The following is a 22624-nucleotide window of genomic DNA, read 5'->3' as shown; positions in this document are numbered from 1 at the left end:
GCCCCGTCAGAGGACTCCTCAGATGAGGACGACTCAGGAGTAACAGCAGCAGACCCAGGAGCAGCAGGAGACACGGAGGAGCCTCCTGAGAATCCAGCTCCTTCTGCCCCTCAGCTGCAAAGCACCCCAGGGACAGCAGAGGCCCTGCAGCCAGACACAGACAGTGAACAGGATACTCCCCCCTCACCTGCAGAACGTAGACAGCAGAAGGTCAGGCAGAAGAGAGGCAGGCCTGTCTCCTTAAGGCCCAAACGCTGAGGGCTCACACCTGCTGTCCATCCTGCTCTTTATAAGGCACACCTTGGCTGCAGCTTGTTGCTGACTGCAACGTCAGGCGTGGCTTTGTGTAGACCTAGTTTCCCTGCAGCATCTCTTTGACTGACCTCCTTGGCAATTGATCCCGGACCTCCACTGACCTCGCTTCTGGACTTCTGACTCGGCAAGTACGCTTCGGATAGGCCTGGCAGATTTACAACCTGACAGCTGGCTAAGGACTTTCCTTCCCTGCCAGAGACCCAGGAATTTCCAGCCCCCCCTGACACTGCTGATGCAGTGTAGAGCTGACAAAGACCAACTAACAATTTCATTAATCTATCGATCTCCTCATTGCCCCACTAGCTCTTTGTCTGATCTATATAATTTGATTTCGGGATGGATGTTGGAATCACCCAGACTTTTAGTACTGGGAGATTTCAACATTCATGCAGAATCAATTTCTTCAAGTTTAGCATGAAATTTTCTAGTCATGATGTCTACTCTGGGGCTCCAACAATTAATTACGGCCCCTACCCATAGTGCGGGCCATACCTTGGATCTCATTTTCCAATCGGATCCAGACATCAATGAATGGAAAATAGACAACATAGCCATTACACCGTTACTATGGTTGGATCATCATCTGATCAGTTTCAGATTACTAGTAACCTCCTCACCTACCAACACTAGAAGAGCTACAAAGCTATATCGTCCGAAGAGATTACTAGATCCTAATATATTTGTACAGAAACTGAAAAATCATCCTGGCCCACGCATTGGAGAACCAATTGACACTATGATTAACACCTGGAATTCCATCATGACAGACACGATAGACTCAATAGCTCCCCTTCGACCACTAAAATGGTAAGACCGAAACCAGCTCCCTGGTTTTCAGAAGAACTGATAATAATGAAACGCTCCTATTGCTGCTTAGAACGCCGATGGCGAAAGACCAGGAGTCTTTCGGATCGGGCTGATGCTAAGAAATTGGCAAAAACTTATGCCTCTGCAAGACATGCCGCCCAAAGATCTTTTTATTCGGCTGCTATCATTTCAGCCGGGAATCAGTCAAAAGAGCTCTAAAGGATACTTAATGGTCTACTTCGTCCGACACAGCCTGATTCTGGTATAGCTCCCTCACAGGCTCGCTGCCAAGAATTTGCCACATTTTTTGAGAACAAGGTTAATCAGATCTGTCTCTCATTGGACGCTAATAAAATAACAGGCCCTAGTGATCCCATGTTTGACACGGCCTATCTTTCTCTATATACAACCTTTCAACTGATCCAACCAGAAGATATTCCTAACTTCCTCAATGGAATGAATCCCACGACATGCTTATTTGACCCATGTCCATCCTGGCTGATAAAAACATCTAGAGTTGAATTGGCAAATTGGCTATGTCTGATAGTCAACTCATCACTTCAACAAGGTCACTTACCTGAATGTCTAAAACAAGCAATTATAACACCTTTACTTAAAAAACCGTCCCTTAATGCCACTCTTTGTGATAGCTTCCGCCCTGTATCTAATTTGCCATTTATAAGCAAAGTCATCGAACGAGTGGTGGCGGCACAGCTACAAAGTTTCATAGACACCAATGACCATTATGACACCTTTCAATCAGGCTTTAGACCAAATCATGGGACTGAAACAACCTTAGTGGCGTTAGTCGATGATTTACAGCTTGAATTAGATAAAGGTAATGTGACCTTACTAGTCCTATTGGATTTGTCGGCCGCATTTGATACCATTGACCATGATATCCTTTTGAATCGCCTTTTCGAGATGGGGCTACGAGGTGCTGTAATACAATGGTTTCGCTCTTTTTTAGAAGGTAGATTTCAAAGAGTTGCCCTTGGGGACTTTCTTTCAGAGCCCTGGCCATTGCGATATGGTGTTCCCCAGGGCTCTGTTCTCTCCCCAATGTTGTTTAATATATATGTAAAACCTTTAGGTCGTATCATTCGTAAATTTGGAATTTCCTATCACCAATACGCAGATGATACGCAACTCTACTGCGCATTTCCACCAGATGCCAAAGGGGCTGTTCACCCTCTGAACCAATGCTTAGCAGCAGTGCAGAATTGGATGAATAGTAATAAATTAAAACTTAACCCAGGTAAAACAGAGGTCCTTCTAATTGGACGAGACCCCCTTCAGGAAAATAAAAATCTCCCCTCGTTAGATGGGATCTTACTCCCCCTGAAGACGCAAGTCCGTAGCTTAGGCATTATTTTAGACTCAGCCCTAACCCTGGAACCTCAGGTCGCAGCAGTCTCACGGAGCGCTTTTGCACAACTAAAATTAGTTAGCCAACTTCGTCCTTTCTTGGGATTATCCGATTTACGGAAAGTAACGCAGGCCCTTGTCACATCATGATTGGATTATTGCAATTCCCTTTATGTCGGTCTTCCTGTCAAAGTCCTCCGGCCGCTTAAGCTGGTGCAAAGAGCAGCGGCACGGATGCTAACAGGAGCTGGCCCTCGAGTGCACACCACACCACTCTTATATAATCTACACTGGCTTCCTATTATGTTTCGTAACCAATTTAAGCTGTTGGTTCTAACTTTTAAAGCTTTACATAATTTGGCGCCACTCTACTTATCCAATCGCATTTGTGAACACACATCCCATCGTCCACTGAGGTCCATTGCAGAACGTACTTTGATTATTCCTTCAACTTTTACCATCTGTCAATCAGGCACTAGGAATAGAGCCTTTTCAGTGGTAGCCCCTAGCATGTGGAATGCCCTTCCACTTGAGATACGGCTTTCTAATTCCCTTTTAGATTTTCATCGACATGTTAAAACATTTTTATTTCACCAAGCTTTTAATATGTAAATGTTACTGTTTTATTTAATATTAATTTTAATTGTTGTTTAATGGATTTGTTACCTGATTTTATGAGTTTATCTATATTGTATGAATTTATATTGTTGTTCGCCGCTTTGAATTCAGTGAACGAAAGCGGGTTATAAATTGGCAAACAAACAAATAAATAAATAAATAAATGTGGCCTTTTGCCTAATTTCAAAAGCCCTCTGCAGTTGATCAGGTCAAACCTCTGGCAATGGCAGTCAGTTCCTCCTCAGCAGTGCACCGGGCGGGGAGGAACAGGGAAGGAAAGAGGAAGGGTGGTGGAGAGAGTGAGAGAGCGCCTGAGCAAAGGAGTGGACGTGGGTCCCCTCAAGTTGCACCTCCCACCCCCAGGACAATATAGCCCCGGCTTGACAGGTCTGCCTTTATTATTAAAACTGGCAGCAATTTGTTGTCATAGGAGCTAATGGTAGGAGATGCCTTCTGAAAGGGGGCATATCTTTCGGTTCCTGCTGTTTTTTTTCCTGGCCAGAAGGGATGTCTGGGTGTAAAAGAGGATTGATAGACCGGCAGTCAAACAGTAAGATAAAAGATATTAACAGTGCACTTGCAGTCCAATGCGTATCTACTTGGAAGTAATCCCTATTGAGTTCAGACAGAGCTTACTCCTAGGTAAGTGTGAACAGGATTGCTGTCTGGATCAGAGCGGGTATGCAGGGGAAATTTAGCTCTGTTCTCCACTGTTGACATCCTGCAGAAAATCTCTCTTGTTCTGAAGGTAGCATTTGTTTGGGGGGAAGGTTCCCCTATTGGGGTAAGTTGCAAAGACATATGTAATGTGTCTTGTGTAGGGATGTGATGCATTGCTGGCTCAAAAACATTCCATTGACCTAACAGGCCAGTATCAGTCTGAGTTTGTTCTTTGTCTGCTAGTCACTGCTTGCACTGATCCGTTTTTCCCCTCGTAAAAAATATTGATGATAATATTGATATTTTAAAAGTAAATATTGATATATTGAAAGGAAATATCAATAAATGAAAGCAAATATTGATCAAATTATCGTTCTTGATATTTTAGAGGCAGATATCTTTTTTTAAATAAATCTGCTTTCGAAAATAGCCACAGAAAATTGCTACATAAAAATCTGATCCGCAACAGTAGAGAATAAGCAAACTAATGGAAAATCTGATACCAAATCCAAATTGGGCAGAATTCTTTGTTGTTGTTGTTATGTGCCTTCAAGAATTACGACTTATGGCGACCCTATGAATCAGTGACCTCCAATAGCATCTGTTATAAACTACCCCATTCAGATCTTGTAAGTTCAGGTTTGTGGCTTCCTTTATGGAATCAATCCATCTCTTGTTTGGTCTTCCTCTTTTTCTCCTCCTGTTTTTCCCAGCATTATTGTCTTTTCTAGTGAATCATGTCTTCTCATTATGTGTCCAACATATGATAACCTCAGTTTCATCATTTTAGCTTCTAATGACAGTTCTGGTTTATTTTGTTCTGACACCCAATTATTTGTCTTTTTTGCAGTCCATGGTATGCGCAAAGCTGTCTTCCAACACCACATTTCAAATGAGTTGATTTTTCTCTGATCCGCTTTTTTCACTGTCCAACTTTCACATCCATACATAGAGATTGGGAATACCGTGGTCTGAATGATCCTGACTTTGGTGTTCAGTGATACATCTTTGCATTTGAGGACCTTTTCTAGTTCTCTCACAGGTGCTCTCCCCAGTCCTAGCCTTCGTCTGATTTCTTGACTGTTGTCTCCATTTTGGTTAATGACTGCGCCAAGGTATTGATTATCCTTGACAAGTTCAGTGTCCTTGTTGTCAGCTTTAAAGTTATATAAATCTTCTGTTGTCATTACTTTAGTCTTTTTGATGTTGAGCTGTGGTCCTGCTTTTGTACTTTCCTCTTTAACTTTCACCAGCAACTGGTTTCTGCTAGTAGTATGGTATCGTCTGCATATCTCAAATTATTGATATTTCTCCCTCCAATTTTCACACCTCCATCATCTTGGTCCAATCCCGCTTTCTGTATATGTTCTGCGTATGGATTAAACAAATAAGGTGATAAAATACACCCCTGTCTCACACCCTTTCTGATTGGGAATTCTAGCACATCCCTAGTCTTGTGGGGAAAAGATGTATCCTGATTGTCCTGCTGTGTGATCATTCATAGTGGAGTGCTTCCTTTCAGTCATCCCCAGAAAATTGCATTAGCCTGAGACAAATGACTCCTGCTTTCCTCCTTGCAATTATTACAGACTATTAGCACTTGTGTCCTGCAAGCTAATTGCAGAATGATGAGCTTAAAACAATGAATCAAAAAGGAAGAGGTGAGACCATTGTCTGCTGGGCTATAAGGGGTGGTGCCCCCTATCATTTCAAAGTCTCAGGAACACAAAGGGGATGTGTTCTGAGAAGAGGTTAAGTGGTAATATAATTAGAAGCAATGCTTTGAGCTCCATTAATACAATATGGTCAAACTAAGCATCTGTCTTTTAGGTCATGTTAAACTACTTGAGCCAGTGTGATGTAGTGGTTAAGGTGTTGGACTATGACCTGGGAGACCAGGGTTTGAATTCCCACACAGCCATGAAGCTCACTGGGTGATCTTGGGCCAGTCACTGCCTCTCAGCCTCAGAGGAAGGCAGTGGTAAACCCCCTCTGCATGAAAACCCTATTCATAGGGTTGCCATAAGTTGGAATCGACTTGAAGGCAGTCCATTTCCATTCTTTAAACTACTCAGAGGCCTTGACAGAGAAGAAAGGGAAATGAGAGCAGGCACAAAAAAGTTCTGTGTACTGGCTGGCATCCTTGCAAAGTCTGTCAAGAGAGGGGGAAAGTGTGATCAGGGCTGCTATCGCTACCCATCCCTAGTTTTTGCAGCTGAAGATTTCCCCTCTCCTTTCATAGGCTAAGCAATTGTTCTCCGGAGACACATGGCTCTCTCTGCTCATGTCAGCTCTTCACTGAGACAGCAGTGTCGGTGGGGGTGCAGGCAGGTCTGGAGATTCCTTGGTAATTGCCAGGCCGTAAGTCCTCAGCCAGCAGCTTGGCTATAAATCTGCCAGGCTAGCAAGGAGGAAGCAAGATAAGGGCAGAGGCCATTCAAAGCTTACGTGCCAAGCCAGAAATCCAGAAGAGACGTCAGTGAAGGTCCGGGTCTAGTTTGCCGAGAGATCAGTCCAAGTCAAGGTTCAGGGGATAGGAAGACACACAGTGGTCACGCCTGACGTTGTAGTCAGCAACAAGCTGAAGCCAAGGTTTGACTTTTAAGGAGCAGGTTTGTCAGCAGGTGTGAGCCATCAGCGTTTTGGCCTTAAGTGGACAGGCCTGCCCCTCTTCTGCCTGACCTTCTGTTGTCTACATTCTGCAGGTGAGGGGGGAGTATCCTGTTCACTGTTTGCGTCTGGCTGAAGGGCTTCAGCTGTGTCTGGGGTGCTCTGCAGCTGAGGAGGAGAAGGAGCTGGGTTCTCAGGAGTTTCCTCCATGTCTCCTTCTGGGTCTGCTGCTTCTGGGTCTGCTGCTGTTACTCCCGAGTCATCCTCGTCTGATGAGTCCTCTGACGGGGCCATGACAGCTCAGTAGCTTCAGCTGGACGTGTCAGTCGGCTCCCTTTGTGCAAGGAGGAGGGGGCAGATTTGTGGGAAAGGAACAAGCAAGGAGAATTAATGCTCTTGTTCTTTCTGCCGCACATTTGAATAAAAAGGTGCCTAAAAGCATCAGAGCTGCACATTTCATTTCTGAGGCTCAACTCCATAGCTGCTACTCATAGAGTGGTCAGATGTTTAGGCAGGGCGGATCAGAGGGGGTGGGCCAGGAGGACCATTTAGCCTCAAGCTCAAAATGGCCCTCAAATTCAGACACTTGTTGATTGTTCGACATTTGGTAAGTTTGACAACTTGTTTTGATTAGGGCTGTGCACTGGATCCAGCTGAGTCCCAGATAATGAACCAAATCATGTCAATTTGAGTTGAGCAGGGATTTTGTCAGACCAGCTTGAGGCCACCCCGAATCGCTTGCGGTTCACCTGGGGTGATCTGGAGGCGTCAAAAGGCACCCTGTGTGCATCCCTCATCCTGACTGCATGCTTAATTAGAGTTTTAAACCCTGATTAAACATGTGGTTGAAAGGAGGTGAGGGAGGAGGCACAATATCCTTCCCCCCGTACCATGACTATGCAAGCCCCCCAAATTGGTTCAGGGCCAAGATCCAAGTCAGGATTGGGGCTGCTCTGGAGTGCTGGATCGGGCCCTGAACCAGGTCAGGGGTCATGCACAGTTCTAGTTTTATGCACACTGGACATCTAACTCAGCATTTACACTGACTGGCAGTGGATTCCAGGGTCTCAGGGCACGACTTCCAACCTATCACTGTTTTGCAGGTGGGATTCAGCCACATACTGGCAAATTCAAGTTGCACAGTTGACAGATGATTTGGTGCTTTTGTGCAACAAACCTGCTTCCCAAATTAATCAGACTTTTTGCTGTAAGAAAGCAACGGGAACATGCACTGAAAAGTGTGGGACAACCGTTTATTGACACAACATCGTATCTCCTCCCCGCAAGCTTGTGCAAGCAAATGAGGATGAATGCTCAATAAACAGGTTGTCTGGAAGTGACCTTAGGCAGGGACTAGCGTAGCGACAAGTAAAGACTGTTTTATTTCAACGGGCATTTGGGATAGAGAACGACCAGGATTAAGTGTCATAGGTTTGGTGATTACATTATATGATTTTATTATTTTAAATTGTCCGCTGTTTTTAACCTATATTTTATGGTTTTAATTTTTCTCATCGTTTAATTCATTTTAATAGTATACTTCTGTATGTTTGAATTGGTGTTGTTTTGAGTTGTAAGCCGCTCTGAGTCCTATTGGAAAAAGGGCGGGGTCGAAATAAAGTTTATTATTATTATTATTATTATTTTCTGTATTGAAGCCTCCCCGGCCAAGTTCAAATGATCACTCTGATTTGACAGAGAATATGTTTGCACAAAACTTGCACAGAGGTTGCACTACATTGCAGCAGTGGTGGCCGGTGCCCATTGGGACTAGTAGGCTAGAAAGTAGGGAGACCAACAGTAGGAAGAGCCAGAGTCAATGGCAGACAGAGTCAAGTAATTCCACGGCACAGTGAGTTGGTGGGGCAGTGGCCCACATATCCTAATGAACCAGCGCTGCGTTGCCTGTTTATTGAGCATTCATCCCAATACGTTTCTGCAGAGATTCTACAACATTGCCAGTTAGTGGTGGTTATCCTGTACTTTTCCGGTGCAATTTCTCATCACTTTTCTTATGGGACTTTTTGCTGTTAGAAAAGTGACAGGATCATTGCATGAGAAAGTGTGGGTTAGCAACCGAATGTTGTGTGAACAAACAGCCCATTTGGAAGTACTCTCCATTTCATTAACTTAGGACATTTATACCTCCTTTACGGTGCTCGAGGCAGCTTTCCATACAAACATAAACCAGTAAGACAACATTCCCTAAAACAGCAATAAAACCCTGCAATGAACAAGCATCAATCAGACCAGCAGGAACAGAACATTATAAAAAAATAAATGTAAAATGTAAATAATACAAATGACCTAAAACCAAATGGATGGCATTTATATAGAGGTATGGGATTGGGTAGCCGGTCTAAAATAATAATCAGTTCACTTAAGCAGGGCTGAATTGCAGTGAGACCAGGGTGCAATGTTTGTTGTTACTCCTACTCAGTGTCGACCCTTTGAATTTAATGGCCTCCTAATGGGAGAAAGGGCAGGATATAAAACAAACAAACAAACAAATGGACAAAGCTATCTTAGCTCCAGTAATTTCAATGGGTGTGCTCTTATTTATGAGAGCCAGTGTGGTGTAGTGGTTAGAGTGTTGGACTAGGACCTGGGAGACCAGGGTTCGAATCCCCACACAGCCATGAAGCTCACTGGGTGACCTTGGGCCAGTCACTGCCTCTCAGCCTCAGAGGGAGGCAATGGTAAACCCCCTCTGAATACCGCTTACCATGAAAACCCTCTTCATAGGGTCGCCATAAGTCGGGATCGACTTGAAGGCAGTCCATTTTTTTCACTCTTAGTTGGATACAACCTTTGGAGTCTACAAGATTTTCTAGGACCCACACTGGAAGGAACAAGAGACTGAGACCTAAGTATGGAAGGAAGATGGGGGATCTTATTGAAATGTTTTGTTTTGGTCCTTTTTTTCCTCTTTCCTTATCCCAGTCACCCCCTCTGGGGCTAGACAAGGCATTCTGCTGCCTGACAAATTTGAGGGGGGAAATTTAGAATCATGGAATTGTAGAGTTGGAAGGGGCATATAAGGTCATTGAGTCCAACCCCCTGCTCAATGAAGAAATCCAGGTTAAAGCATACCCAAGAGGTGGTTGTCCAGCTGCCTCTTGAATGTCTCCAATGTTGGAGAGCCCACCACCTCCCTAGGTCATTGGGTTCATTGTTGTACCATTCTAACAGGAACATTTTTCTGATGTTCAGCCAAAATCAGGCTTCCTGTAACTTGAGCCCATTATTCCACGTTGTGCACTCTGGGACGATCAAGAAGAGATCCTGACCCTCCTCTATGTGGTAACCTTTCAAGGTCTTGAACAGTGCTGCCATATCTCCCCTAAGTCTCTTCTTCTCAAGGCTGAATGTGCCTGTGATGTTCCTGTATTAATGTATATATGGTAAGTGCTGTTTGTATAGAAGATACATGGTAAGTGGAATGAAAGAGGAGGGGGGAGTAAATGAGCAGTAGAATGCTGGATGATTGGCTGAGTGTTTGAATGGCTGAGAGTATAAATGGAAGGATGACAGTTGAATCTGGGTGGACGTGAGTGGGTTGTTTTGGTGGACGTTGGTGGGTTTTTGAGAGTTGTTTGAGAGGTGTTTGGAGGTGGATGTCAGGAGAGTGTGGAGAAAGAGAGAGTGGGAGTTCTAGTTTATGATAAGTCAAGTATCATAGTAATAGATGAAACCATATGCTTATGTGCCTTTATAAAGTAATCTTGTTATCTCTGTTATTTAATAAATACTTATTTGGTTTACCAAAGGCCTGATCCTTGGCTGGGGTTTCACAGACCAGAAGGGAGGGTAAGGTAATAACCAAGGCTGAAGGGAAACAGTAACAAATGGTGGCAGCGGTGAAGGGAAGAATATAACACCACGTATCCAGATCAAACCAGAATTATATGCATTCTGTATAGATCAAAGGGATTGGGACAGCTTAAGCATGCAGTCACAGAGGTAACCTGATTGAGAGAGACTCAGGCAGAGTCTCTGGGGATACTGGTTATAGGACGTGACTGGTGGTGCTGCCTAGCAGGGGGATCTGGTGAGGTCTATGCTAGAGCGGAGAGAGAAACCATAAAAAAGGACAGTCCGGACTGGTGGAGTCCCTGGTGGTGCCTAGTGACAGGCAGTAGCCACGAGCAGGTAGGAATCTGACAGGGAGAGCCAGGGAAGGACGTCACAGTGCCCATTTCTTTCAGTCTGTCCTCCTAGGGCTAATCCCCTGATCATCCTTGTTGCCCTCCTCTGAATCTGTTCCAGTTTGTCTAGTGTGGTGTGCAGAACCTGACACGCTACTCAAGATGAGGCCTAACCAGGGCCGAACAGAGGGGAATGAGTACTTCATGTGATTTAGAAACTTAACTTCTGTTAACACAGCCTAAGATGGCATTTGCCTTTTTTACAGCCACATTGCTCATATTCAGCTTGTGAGCAACAACAGTTCTGAGATCCTTCTCGCAAGTAGTATTGCTGCACCAGTTTGATTCGGTTCACATTTAAACTTGCCTAATTTGCACTTACTGAAGCACAGCCATCCTTCAAAATCCACATGTCTCTGATTTTTGCAGTGCAGTTCTCCAGCCAAGAAATGTATACAAAAATGCATAGACTAGGGAAAAGTATGGATATAAAATGCATATATTAGTGAAAATAACATATAAAATCTATTATATTGCTTTGCAAAAATGTGTATATTAGGAGAAATTTGCACTAAAAAGCTGATGAACTATCACAAGGACTTCTTAATAGATAGATAGATAGATAGATAGATAGATAGATAGATAGATAGATAGATAGATAGATAGATAGATAGATAGATAGATAGATAGATAGATAGCACACTGATGGGGAAATCTGGAGAATTGAACCTAAGATTGGAAAAAGGAGAAACCAAAATTGACATGTTCGCCCATCCAGACGCAAAGGATGAAGTGGCACTCCCCCCTCCCCAGTCCCTGCACAGAAGCCAGTCGGACTGTCAGGTGAATCTTACTTCCATACTGGTAATGCAATGGCATCCTCCACTGCACTTGAGACACCAGGCATGCACTTGGGGGGTCCAGAACAGGCAGTCTGGCAATGGAGGTGAAAGACTGAGAAGAAATAGCCAGGGGGCGCTGTTGCTGCCCTCCAACATCTCCTGCTTGAGGCAGTTGCCTTGCTTTGCCCAGTGGTAGAGCTGGCCCTGATCTCCTCTTCGTGTCCCCGTCCTGCCATTGGACAACCTCCACCCCAGCTTCAGAGCGACAGAGGGACCTTTGGGAGCCTCTCTCTTTCGCATGACATTCCAAGGCCTTCCCTGAATGATCAGGGTGTTTTCTTTTGTTTTAGTCTCTACATGTGTTGATATAAGAAAAATACTCATGGTAATAGTCTTCTATTAATAAGGTGAACAAAACACATCAGGCCAGGCCACTGGGAGAAACAAAGAACACACCTGCAACTAACATGCCTACTAGGTCATGCTGGCCTCTTTAGATACAAGAAACACAGGCTGAAGGAATCTTCTGTGGTTCTAGCCAGTAGTTAAGTAATTCCCCCCTCCCTCCACTGATGGGCCCAGTTTGCAGCTAGGAGAACTAACCAGAACTGTTAATTAGCTCTGCACCCTGAGGGACTCTTCATATCACACCCACTAATTGCTCTAAAAACCATAAGTACCAATTAACCCTTAGTTTGCACTATGGGGGTGTGTCTCCCTGCCACTGCTATTCCAAAAAGTCCCGTCTTTGGGGGAAGCGGGTTTGTTGCACAAGACCTTCCAAAAGAGCTATATAATTGCACAACCTGAGAATAGCAAGTGTCTGGGGGGCATCCATGGACAGCAAACTGAGCAGGCACACAGGTCACCTGGTCCCCATCTTCCCCACGATGGTCTTGTATTTCAATTTCAATGACAGTAATTATCTCTCCGTTTGCATCAAGGCTTATAAAATGAGCATATGCACATTGTATGCAATTTGGGGTGTCTGATGCATATGTGGCCGCCTACTTTTCCCCTTGGAGCTTTCCCCTCCCACCCTGCATAGCGAGGGTTTGTACTCTCTCTCTCTCTCTCTCTCTCTCTGTGTGTGTCTCTCGCTCTCCATAGCACTATAAGATGGCTGTCATGTAGCTGCTCTGGGGCCCCCTCCTCCCGCAAGGCTAATAAACACAGGCTGCCACAAGAACACTGGGAGATAATTGGTAAAGATGAGCCTCTCTTTGGTACAGCTGGAGAAAAGATACGCAGGAGAAATAATGGGAGCTATTCTTGCGGTAAATTACCATCCAGGCTGCTATAGTAACCCGTCTTTTAAAGATGTTTCGACCTCCTTTGGACTGTCAAAAGCCTGTCTTGGTCAGTCTGTAGTTTTCCATTTCTCTGGGTATTGCCTGCCTGTTTTTCTACCTCACAAGTTGCAGAAAAGTAGGAGCCCCTAGCCCCGGAAGAACATGCAGTCTGGTTTTTCATTCTCTTTCTTTGCCAGCCAGTCAGCTTGAGATCTGCTTATCTAAGTGGTCCCATGCAGGGCCCCTCCAGATGTCCTTTTCATTGCGCATTCATGATGATTTGTGCTCATTAGGCTATTGAGGCAGTCACATGCAGTCCTGCCTTTGATACTCTCTGCGCCTGCAAAAGTTTGGGGGCAGTCATACTGCTTCGTTTCCCATCAGCGCATAGCCCATAACTTGCTGCTGAAATCCTATGTGGCTGGAGTGTTGGACTAGGGCCTGGGAGACCAGGGCTCAAATCCCCCACTTGGTGATGAAGCTCACTGGGTGACCTTAGGCTAGTCACTATTTCTTAGCCTATTGCCTAACCTACCTCACACAGTTGTTGTGAGGATAAAACAGAGAGGAAGGAGAATCGTGTACGCCGCCTTGAGCTCCTCAGAGGAAAGGTGGGACTGAAATGGAATAAATAAATAATGTTCTGGTTTTTCTTTTGTTTTTTGCCTGATTTTGTTGCACGATAGCCCCTCTCAACAGCGCCAGTGTAGTAGCATTGCGGAAGCATCACCAAACGAACTAAATCAGACTAAACCTCCCTCTAATGCACTATTATTGTTGTGTCAAGAACATGTTGCAGATTACACCCGCAATAAAACACCAATCTGGAGAGGTGTGTCTGCCCAATTGGGGTGGCCATGTGTCTTACTCTACAGAGGACAATCCCCTACGGGAAGGGCTGCCAGACAGTCCTCTTTTTGAAGGCATCCTTTGTTTGAAGGGCTGTCTGGTCCAAGTCCGATTTAAAGATAAAGGAGAGCAGAGACCTTGAAGTTGCCCATCACCACTGAGCGTCTGGGCAGCAAACTGAGCAGGCATGCAGGTCACCTGGTCACTGTCTTCAGCACCATAGCGAGACATATTGTATTCATGTTTATTTATTTTATTTTTATTTATTTATTATTCGATTTATATCACGCCCTTCCTCCCAGCAGGAGCCCAGGGCTGCAAACAGAAATGCTAAAAACACTCTAAAACATCATAAAAAGACCTTAAAATACATTAAAACAAAACAACGTTAAAAACATATTTTAAAAAGCTTTTAAAACATCTTTTAAAAAAGGGTTAAAAACATATTATTAAAGAAAACATATTAAAAGCAATTCTAACACAGACGCACACTGTTTAAATTATAGTAATTGGGTTGAATCCAACTAAGTCCTACTCAGAGCAGACCCATTGAAATTAATGAACCTAAGTTAACCATGACCATTAATTTCAATGAGTCTGTTCTGAGTGGGACTAGCATTGGACATACAACCCATTACTTCCACAATATTTGCACATACACGTATTAATTCACATATGCAAATTTTATGCAAATCAAGTGCCCCCCTTTTGGGTGATGCATAAGTGGCCACCCTACACCCGCTGTTCTTAAAAATTCCTGAACTGAATCAGAGCATATTTCCATCTAGGGATAGGGAACCTGTGGCCATCAAAATGCCCCTCCCACTGGGGGAGTAATAATTCTATTTTAAGTCTCAGTCTGGGGTTCCTGTTGCTGGAACAAAATTCAAACCTCCCTCTAGCTTGAGTTTCACATAGACTCTTGCCTGGCCTAGCTGCAGGAATAGCTAAATGGAGCTCCCCAGATGTTGTTGGATGTTGTCCCATCAGTCCCAACCAACATGGCCAATGGTCAGGGACAATGGCAGTTGTAATACAGCAACATCTGGAAGGCACCACATTGGTTACCCCTGCCTTACTGGAACTTGGACATGCTCTGCCTTACCTTGTTTGACCATGCTTTGCTTCATCTTCTTGTGGAAACCTGAACTCTTGCTGTCATCCTCCTCCCTCTGATTTAGGGCTTATCCACACGGGAGCATTCCTTCCTACTAAAGACACTGTTTTTGCCTCTGTTTTCTATTTGCACCGTCCTCAGTAAGGGCTCAATGCCAGCTGCAAACATGGTGTTTTTTATTCACACTGAGGGGAAGGATCAATCAAGCAGTTTCCTAATGACCATGCCCTCTCATCTAACATTTCCACTCCCTCTGGTTGCTCATGCTCAGTTTGTTCTACCAGTTAGTTTCATTAAAAAAAACAACAACCCAGAAGTGCGATTATTTGTATTTCACTGATACAATGTAGTTGAAATACAAATCTTTGTTTGAGCAGTGTTATGCTTTTGCGCACAAGTTGGGGGAAAAGAAAAATAAGGCATCATTTGCAGCAACATAAAAAAGGCTTGCAGAATGGGGCAGAGTGGCCCACAGTTGTTTGTCAGTACACAGGAAAAAAATGAAACAAAGGGGAGAGGAGGGAGTGGGCATGGAGAGGGGAACAATTGACACACTAAAAGAATCGGAACCAAGTGTCTGCAAGCACTAGAGATATGGAGTGAAGACATTTTTTCCTTCACTTTTCATATTATCAGAGGATTGGATTAGTATGGATTTACAGGGGGGAAACTGCTTGATATCTTCTGTTGCCAGTAATGGCATGTGAACCATGCGAATTAGAAGGGGGTGAGAGTAGCACCAAACACACACTAAACCACCATGGAGATGAGCGCTTGGACCAGAGCCCGTTCCTACTGGAGCCATCACCCGGGGCAGACCACATTGGTTTCTGGGACATCAGAACAGCTAAGCCAATGCCATCCAGAGGGACAATTATGTCTCTGCCTTATGACATCAGAACAGATTAGCTAGTTACTGTTGGGTTACATTGATAACCCCATGAAACATGACACTTGCTAGTTAAAATATAAATATGTACAATTTTTGCCTCACCATCTTGAAACAGTCCCTGGGTCTTCAGCCGTGTTTTTCCTCTTTGAGATGCATTCTTTTCTGGTTCTGTATTGAACTTTCAGTTTAACAACAAGGGAGGGAATGCACATTCCTCAAAATATTGCCAAGCACCCAGAGTAAATTGAAAATGTTTTTTCATCTTGTCATTGCTTCCTGTTAAAGTCACCCTTGTGGTTACCCATAATATTTGCAGAAAGCAACATGTCTTCAAACAGAAGGGTGCGTGTGCGTTTGTTTTTAATCCTCAATACTGCTTTTTTCATCAACAATAGTTGACTTTTAAGGATTTGCATGTCTTGGACTTGTCTTATGAATGGGTCCACATTTATCCAGAAAACGACTCTATGGAGGCTGCTCCATGAGAGCAAATGGGACACTGCCCCGCCAACCTGAGTCTGCCTTTAGTCAGCCCCCACTGGCCAGCCTTCTTATAACCAGTCCAAGGGCTGGCATGGGCTGTCAGCTTTCTCTAGTCGTAACGTTGCCTTTGGAGAACTCAGTAGGTGGAGGATGGAGACAAAACCAGAATTAGCTCGCTCCACCTATCATTGGTTCTGGCTCTGCCTGTCAATTGTGTGCGATTTTTTTAAAGTCCTCGTGAAAATTCAGCAGTATGTTAGTGCAAATGTCTCCTAATATACACATTTTGGCGTGTAGTTTTGCCAGAGACTGTGCTGAGACCATCAAGGTCCTGCCTTTCCCCCTGCCTTGCCCCACCCCTCTGCCTGAACCCTCATAATGAGGAGCTGCAAAGTGCTGCAAGGGTGAGGCAGTGCTGGATCCATCAAGGGACAAACATTTCCACCCGCCAGGGCCAGGCATGATTGGGTGCTTAAGTACCAGCTTGCTTCAGGCCCATGGTGCCGTAGCCCAACATGCCCCGTGTCCCCCACCTACCTCTTGTGTTTGTGAATGACATGCGTGCATAGCATGCATGCATGCCATCAACCAAGATGGTGGTGGGGCATCAGCCCCTTAAGGAAGCCCTCCCCGCCATCATGGGTGATGGCAGGCAGGCACGCACAGCGCACACGGCATTCACAATGACGGGAGAAGTAGGTGGGGTGTGCGTGTGGGCTTGTTGAAGCCCGCGTTGTCTGTATTGGGGGGGTGCCTGGCAACTCCTTCTCTGTGGATCATAGAATGGGAGCATCACCCTCCCAAGCCCCTCTGGACCACAAGGGTCCTCGGCCAGGGGCCAACCAGGCTGCCCTCTGGCACCGACCCTGCCACCCGCCTTGCCCCCTCATCCCTGCTCTTTCTGACATCTTTCTGGGTAAGAATTTTTTTAAAAAGAGATCAGTGACATGCTAATGTTACATGCAAATAGACTGGCTCATGTAGTAAATGTGTTTAAATATGATGGGGGAAGAAGAGGTATCCAGCAATTTAAATCAACGTACCTATTAAAGAAAAATCTTCACAAAACCATGTTGCACTGTTATTGTAAGTCTGTAAATTCTTACATTCATTTCTGGTAAATGTTGAAGATATCAAGCTAATGATGCTGGATTGTTGCACACCTGTTGGCAATGCGACACAGTAGAAGAATATTGGGAAAATGTCTCATTAACGAAATGTTTTAGAGCATGCACCACAGTTTTCCTATTAAATGATCTGAGAAATTGTTTAAGAGCACATTGATGAGTAACTCATTAGCTTGCGCAGAATGGCATTTCCAAAGGAATGGAAGAATGGAAAGAAGGTACTGGAGGAATGATGCAGGAAAGTATGGAATGTAATAATGAAATTGACTGCCACAATTAAGGGCTGATGCCAAACCTGTAGTGTAGGGGCGGGGAATGTTTTCAGCCAGAAGGCAACATTTGCTCCTGGGCAACCTTCCGTGGCTCCAAGCCAGTGGTGGGTAGAGCCAGAGGCAAAAGGGAATGGAGCAACATGTGCACATTTTACCTTTTGCACAGTAGGCGAGTTTGTACACACACTCATATACTTCCTTCCGTCCTCCATCCAGACAAGCAAAAGGCATTATCAGACTTTTGAGGACATCTTCCAGACAAGCAAGCACACTCAACGAGGATGTGAAGTAGGGCCAGTAGGGGTGTGTGGTCTAGGGAGAGTCCCGAGGGCCACACTGAGGGGCTCGAAGGGCCGCTTTTGACTGCTGGGCCTGTGGACTGCCCCAGCCCTGCTAAAGTGCGTGATTGCATGATGTGAGGGTTATTTTCATGTTTCAGCTCAAGATTCAAGGGGAAGGGGAAAACCAGAAGGAGTAAACAGGTGGTTTTTTGGGGTGGAACATGACAAAATTCACCGCAATGTTTGGGGCTGTTTACCTGGTTTGTGTTGCTCTTCAGTTCTTGCCCCCACAACCGGTAAGCAGCAAAGAATTTTGGGGGTAAATTTCACAGGCGCACCCCACAATTTGCTGAAACCTCCCTGCCAAATTTGCCAACCTGTGATAGGGCACCAAATTAGGGAGGAGCCATTTTCATAGAGTGCTAGGTGTAGGTTGCTTCCCCTGATTTCCTTTGTTCTATACATTTCCACATTGCCCGTTGTCATCCTACAGCTGGTCGCTTCCTATAGCTGGAAAAGGTTCACAAAAAGACAACCAAAATGATTTGGGGGATGGAACAATCCCCTATGAGGACTGGTTAGAACACATGGGACTTTTTTTTTTTTTAAGTAAAAAAACAGCACTTAGAAGAACTAGGAAAAGAATTGACAAGTCTAATGCAGGAATATAAAAGAACAGGATCTGCCAAACTAAGGAGAAAAATGGAACAAAAAAGAATAGGATTAAACTTGGCACATATAGATGATACTATGGTTAATATGTTATATTCAAAACAAAGAGATTATGAATTCGATGGAAGGGGCTCTAAATTATTAGCAAATAGAGTTAAAAAAAAGAGAAGGCAGAATTTAATATGGACTTTACACACAGGGAATGTTACTTCTCCCTTAGTAAATGATAGTTTGGAGATAGGAGGGGTTCTTGCTCATTTTTATGAAATATAAACATGAGCAAAAAGACCCCACGCTCATCCAGAATTATCAGGATAACTATCTCCAAGCTATCTAGAGCAGAACAAGAAATTTGTCCAGCTTGCGGGCTTCCCCCAGGCACCTGGTTGGCCACTGTGAGAACAGGATGCTGGACTAGATGGGCCACTGGCCTGATCCAGCAGGCTCTTCTTATGTTCTTATGTTCTTAAATATTGGAGAACACATGGGACTTTTTAGTTTAGAGAAAAGGCAAGCAAGAGGGGATATGATAGAGGTGTATAAAATATTGCATGGTGTGGAGAATGTGAATAGAGAAAAGCTGTTCTCCCTCTGTCATAACACTAGAACTCGGGGACATCAGATGAATCTGAACGTTGGTTCAGGACATACAAAAGAAAGTACTTCACACGGTGCAAAGTTAAACCATAGAATTCAGTCTAAGAGGAGGTAGTGATGGCCACCAACTTGGATGGCTTTAGAAGAGAACTAGACAAATTCATGAAGGACAAGGCTATCAGTGGCTACACACCACAATGGCTATGTTCTGTCTCCACTGTGGCATTCAGTGGTTTCGGCCCAGTTTATCTGAAGAAGTGCCTCCAGCATCACCAATTATGCCGCCTGACGAGATCAGCCACACAAGACCTCCTCTCGGTCCCGCCAGTCAAAACAGCCAGGCTGGTGCAGATCAGAGAGAGGGCATTCTCGATTGTGGCCCCCACCCTCTGGAATTCCCTTCCTTTTGACCTTCGACATGCCCCCTCCCTGATGGGTTTCTGCCAGGCCTTGAAGACCTGGCTATTCAGGCAGGCCTACAGGGTTTTTGGGGTGGATTAGTTTTTATGATGTTATTAATTTTTATGATGTCATTAATTGGAAGGCTGGTTTTAGATTAATTATTGACTGTTTTTTGATTCATATGTTGTACTTATTAATTCAGAGCTTGGAAAAGTTACTTTTTTGAACTACAACTCCCATCAGCCCAATCCAGTGGCCATGCTGGCTGGGGATGATGGGAGTCGAAGTTCAAAAAAGTAACTTTTCCAAGCTCTGCTTATTATGTTATTGTATGTCGCCTAGAGTGGCCGTTAATTCGGCCAGATAGGCGACTCACAAATAAAATTTTATTATTATTATTATTGTTGTTGTTGTTGTTGTTGTTGTTGTTGTTGTTGTTATTATTATTATTCAGTATGCCTCTGAATCGCAGTTGCTGAGAATCACAGGTGGGGAGAGTGCTTTTGTGCTCAGGGTCTACTTGTGGGCATCCCATAGGCATCTGGATGGCTACTGTGAGAACAGAGTGTTGTACTAGTTGGGTCTTTGAGCCAATCCAGTGGGGCTCTTCTTATATTTTCATAATGCACAACAAACCAAGCCCCAGAGTGGCACTTGCAGTTTCTGCCGCTACAACCCTATAAGCAGCATGCTTTGTATTGCAAACAGGACTCAATGCGACAATTCCCAGTTATAAGATTTAAGCCCTGTGTGTGTTTGTTTTTGTTGGTTCCTTTTCATTTACCTCCCACAGTTTCCTGGCATGCAGACATATCAATATTTTTACTAGAACAGGAGGTAGAATTTCCCATGAATATACTATTTATTTAATTTTTAAAAAAGAAACAGCAGGACACAGTGATTTAAGGCTGAAGGCAGATAAAAGTCTCTCCCCCCCCAAAGATCTGATGACAGCTCAAAAGAGGGACTCACTCCCATGTAAATGTACTTAAGTTTGCAGCCCGCCATGGACAGCTCCTTCAAAGTTTGGACTAAAATCCAGAATGGATTCCACATCCTCGCTGACATGGAGCCATCAGACGCCACTGAAGTTTGGCACGTTTGGGCATCTGCCAGGGCCCACGCCCCAAGCAGGGGGCCCATTAACAAGAGCTTAACTTTTTCACCATTGCAATTGTCTTGCTTGTTTACCTGCCCAGACAACAGTGGCTGTAAGAAGGAGGACCAGATGCCACCACCTGCTCTACAGCAGCAACAATAAGGAAGAGAAAGAGCACCAGCAGGAAATAACAGCAGCATGGAGGGCGCATGGAAAGTGCTTTGCGCAAGGGCCCTCCAGCACCTGAAGCCAACCCTGAATGCAGACGAAGCAGGGTTTTGAATGGGTCCATGAACACATGGCCCTTTTGCACGCAAAACAAGGCTGGCCAGAGTGTCATCATCATCATCATCATCATCATTATTATTATTATTATTATTACTATTATTATTATTATTATTATTATTATTATTATTAAATTTTATTTTTACCCCGCCTTTCGGCCAAAGGCCCTCAATGCGGCTTACAAAGAAAAATAAACACAGGTATAAAAATACAATATAAAAATACAATAAAAGGAATACAATTTACAAAAATTAAATTAAATAACAAATAACATTATAATAACAAATAAAATTAAACAACAAATAACATTATCATTATCAGCACTGCCAAGAAAGAGGAGGTCTTAATTATACAGAAAGCAAAGGCAGCCACATTGGGCCTCGAGAAAAATTCCAATATCCATAATAGCGCAGTATTTTTATTAGACCAGCCATTGTAAGCATTGCTTTATTTATTTATTATTTTTATTTATGAATTGCTTTCTCTGAAGCATCTTGAAGTGAGTTCACAGTAAACGATATATTGTTCTGTTCTTTTTGGAATGGTTTTATGTCATGATTTTATCTGTTTATATAACTGCATTTCTGTTGCTGTGATCTGCCCTGGGACCTCATGGTGAAGGGTGGGTAAAAAATCTTATAAATAAATAAAAATAAAAATAAACACATACAGTGAAAATGTATATAAAGCCAAAGAATAAATAAAACAATTTCACATCCAATACCAAATGCAACACAGATACCAACTGGGATCAAAGTATCCACTCAGAAGGCTTGTTAAAAGCAAAATGTCTTCAACAAGGACTGAAACGTTAATGGAGACAGCTTTATACCCAGCCTGATGAAGAATTCTGCAGAACTCAAAAGCTTGCTCACAATTTTGTGACATTTTGGTTGGCCTAATACAAGTATCGTTGCCCTACTAATGGATTTGGGAATTTTATATATATAAATAACTGTATTACTGTATAAGCCTACAACTGAAAGCAAATAAAGCTTGACTTGACAGCAGTAGCGTAGTGGCCAGTTCAGAAGTGCAGGGTCCCTTCATGTTAGTCACAGCCATGCACCCCCCCCTTTTTGCTGCAGGAGTAAGAATGAGATCCTTGTTAATGCCTTCTCCCACAACAACAGACATTCCTAGGAATCAATAAGCATTAAAGAGGAGAGTGTTAGCTACTGAGAAGAGTCTTCTGTGGCCCTCCAGGTATTACTGGAATCCAGTTGCTATAATCTCTGACCATTGGTCATGCTTGCTAGGGAGGATGGGAGTTGGAGTCCTGCAACATCTGGAGGGCCACAGATTCCCCAGTCCGTTCTTCCAGCTCTGAAGTGGCAGTGGAGGGAGGTGGTCCATTCCATTTTGGTTTAGCTGTTTTAAACAAGTTCTGGTTTTAAAGAGCCTTTTTCTTTATTTTTATTTTTAAAAGAAGGGCAGGTCTATTTTTTATATACTTATAAAAGTATAAGTATAAGCACTTATGGCTGGTCTGGGACCGACATAAAAAATTTCATTTCATTTCATTCATTTATCTTAATCTTTTTTTACTTATTTATTTATTTGCAACAAATTCTATAGTGCCAGTATTAAGAAACATATATCAAGGCGGTGAACCGCATAAGATCAACAATAAAATTTCATATAACAAGTGCAAAATACATCACAAATCAGTAGATCAAATTAATATATCAAACATACAGCTGGATCATCCCTCATTCAAAAAGCCTGGGTGAAGTGATGAGTTTTAAGCAGGTGCCTAAATGTCAGTACTGAAGGTGCCCACCTGATGTTCACTGTGAGCACATTGCAAAGGACAGGTGCCGTCATGCTAAAATCCCTGGTCTTAGTTGATCTTGGAAGCATTACTAAGAGTGTGTCTCATTCATTA

This window comes from Rhineura floridana, chromosome 17 (assembly GCF_030035675.1).
Source record: "Rhineura floridana isolate rRhiFlo1 chromosome 17, rRhiFlo1.hap2, whole genome shotgun sequence".
Classification (NCBI taxonomy): Eukaryota; Metazoa; Chordata; class Lepidosauria; order Squamata; family Rhineuridae; genus Rhineura; species Rhineura floridana.
The sequence above is the reverse complement of the archived record's forward strand: the minus strand, read 5'-3'. Positions refer to the sequence as shown.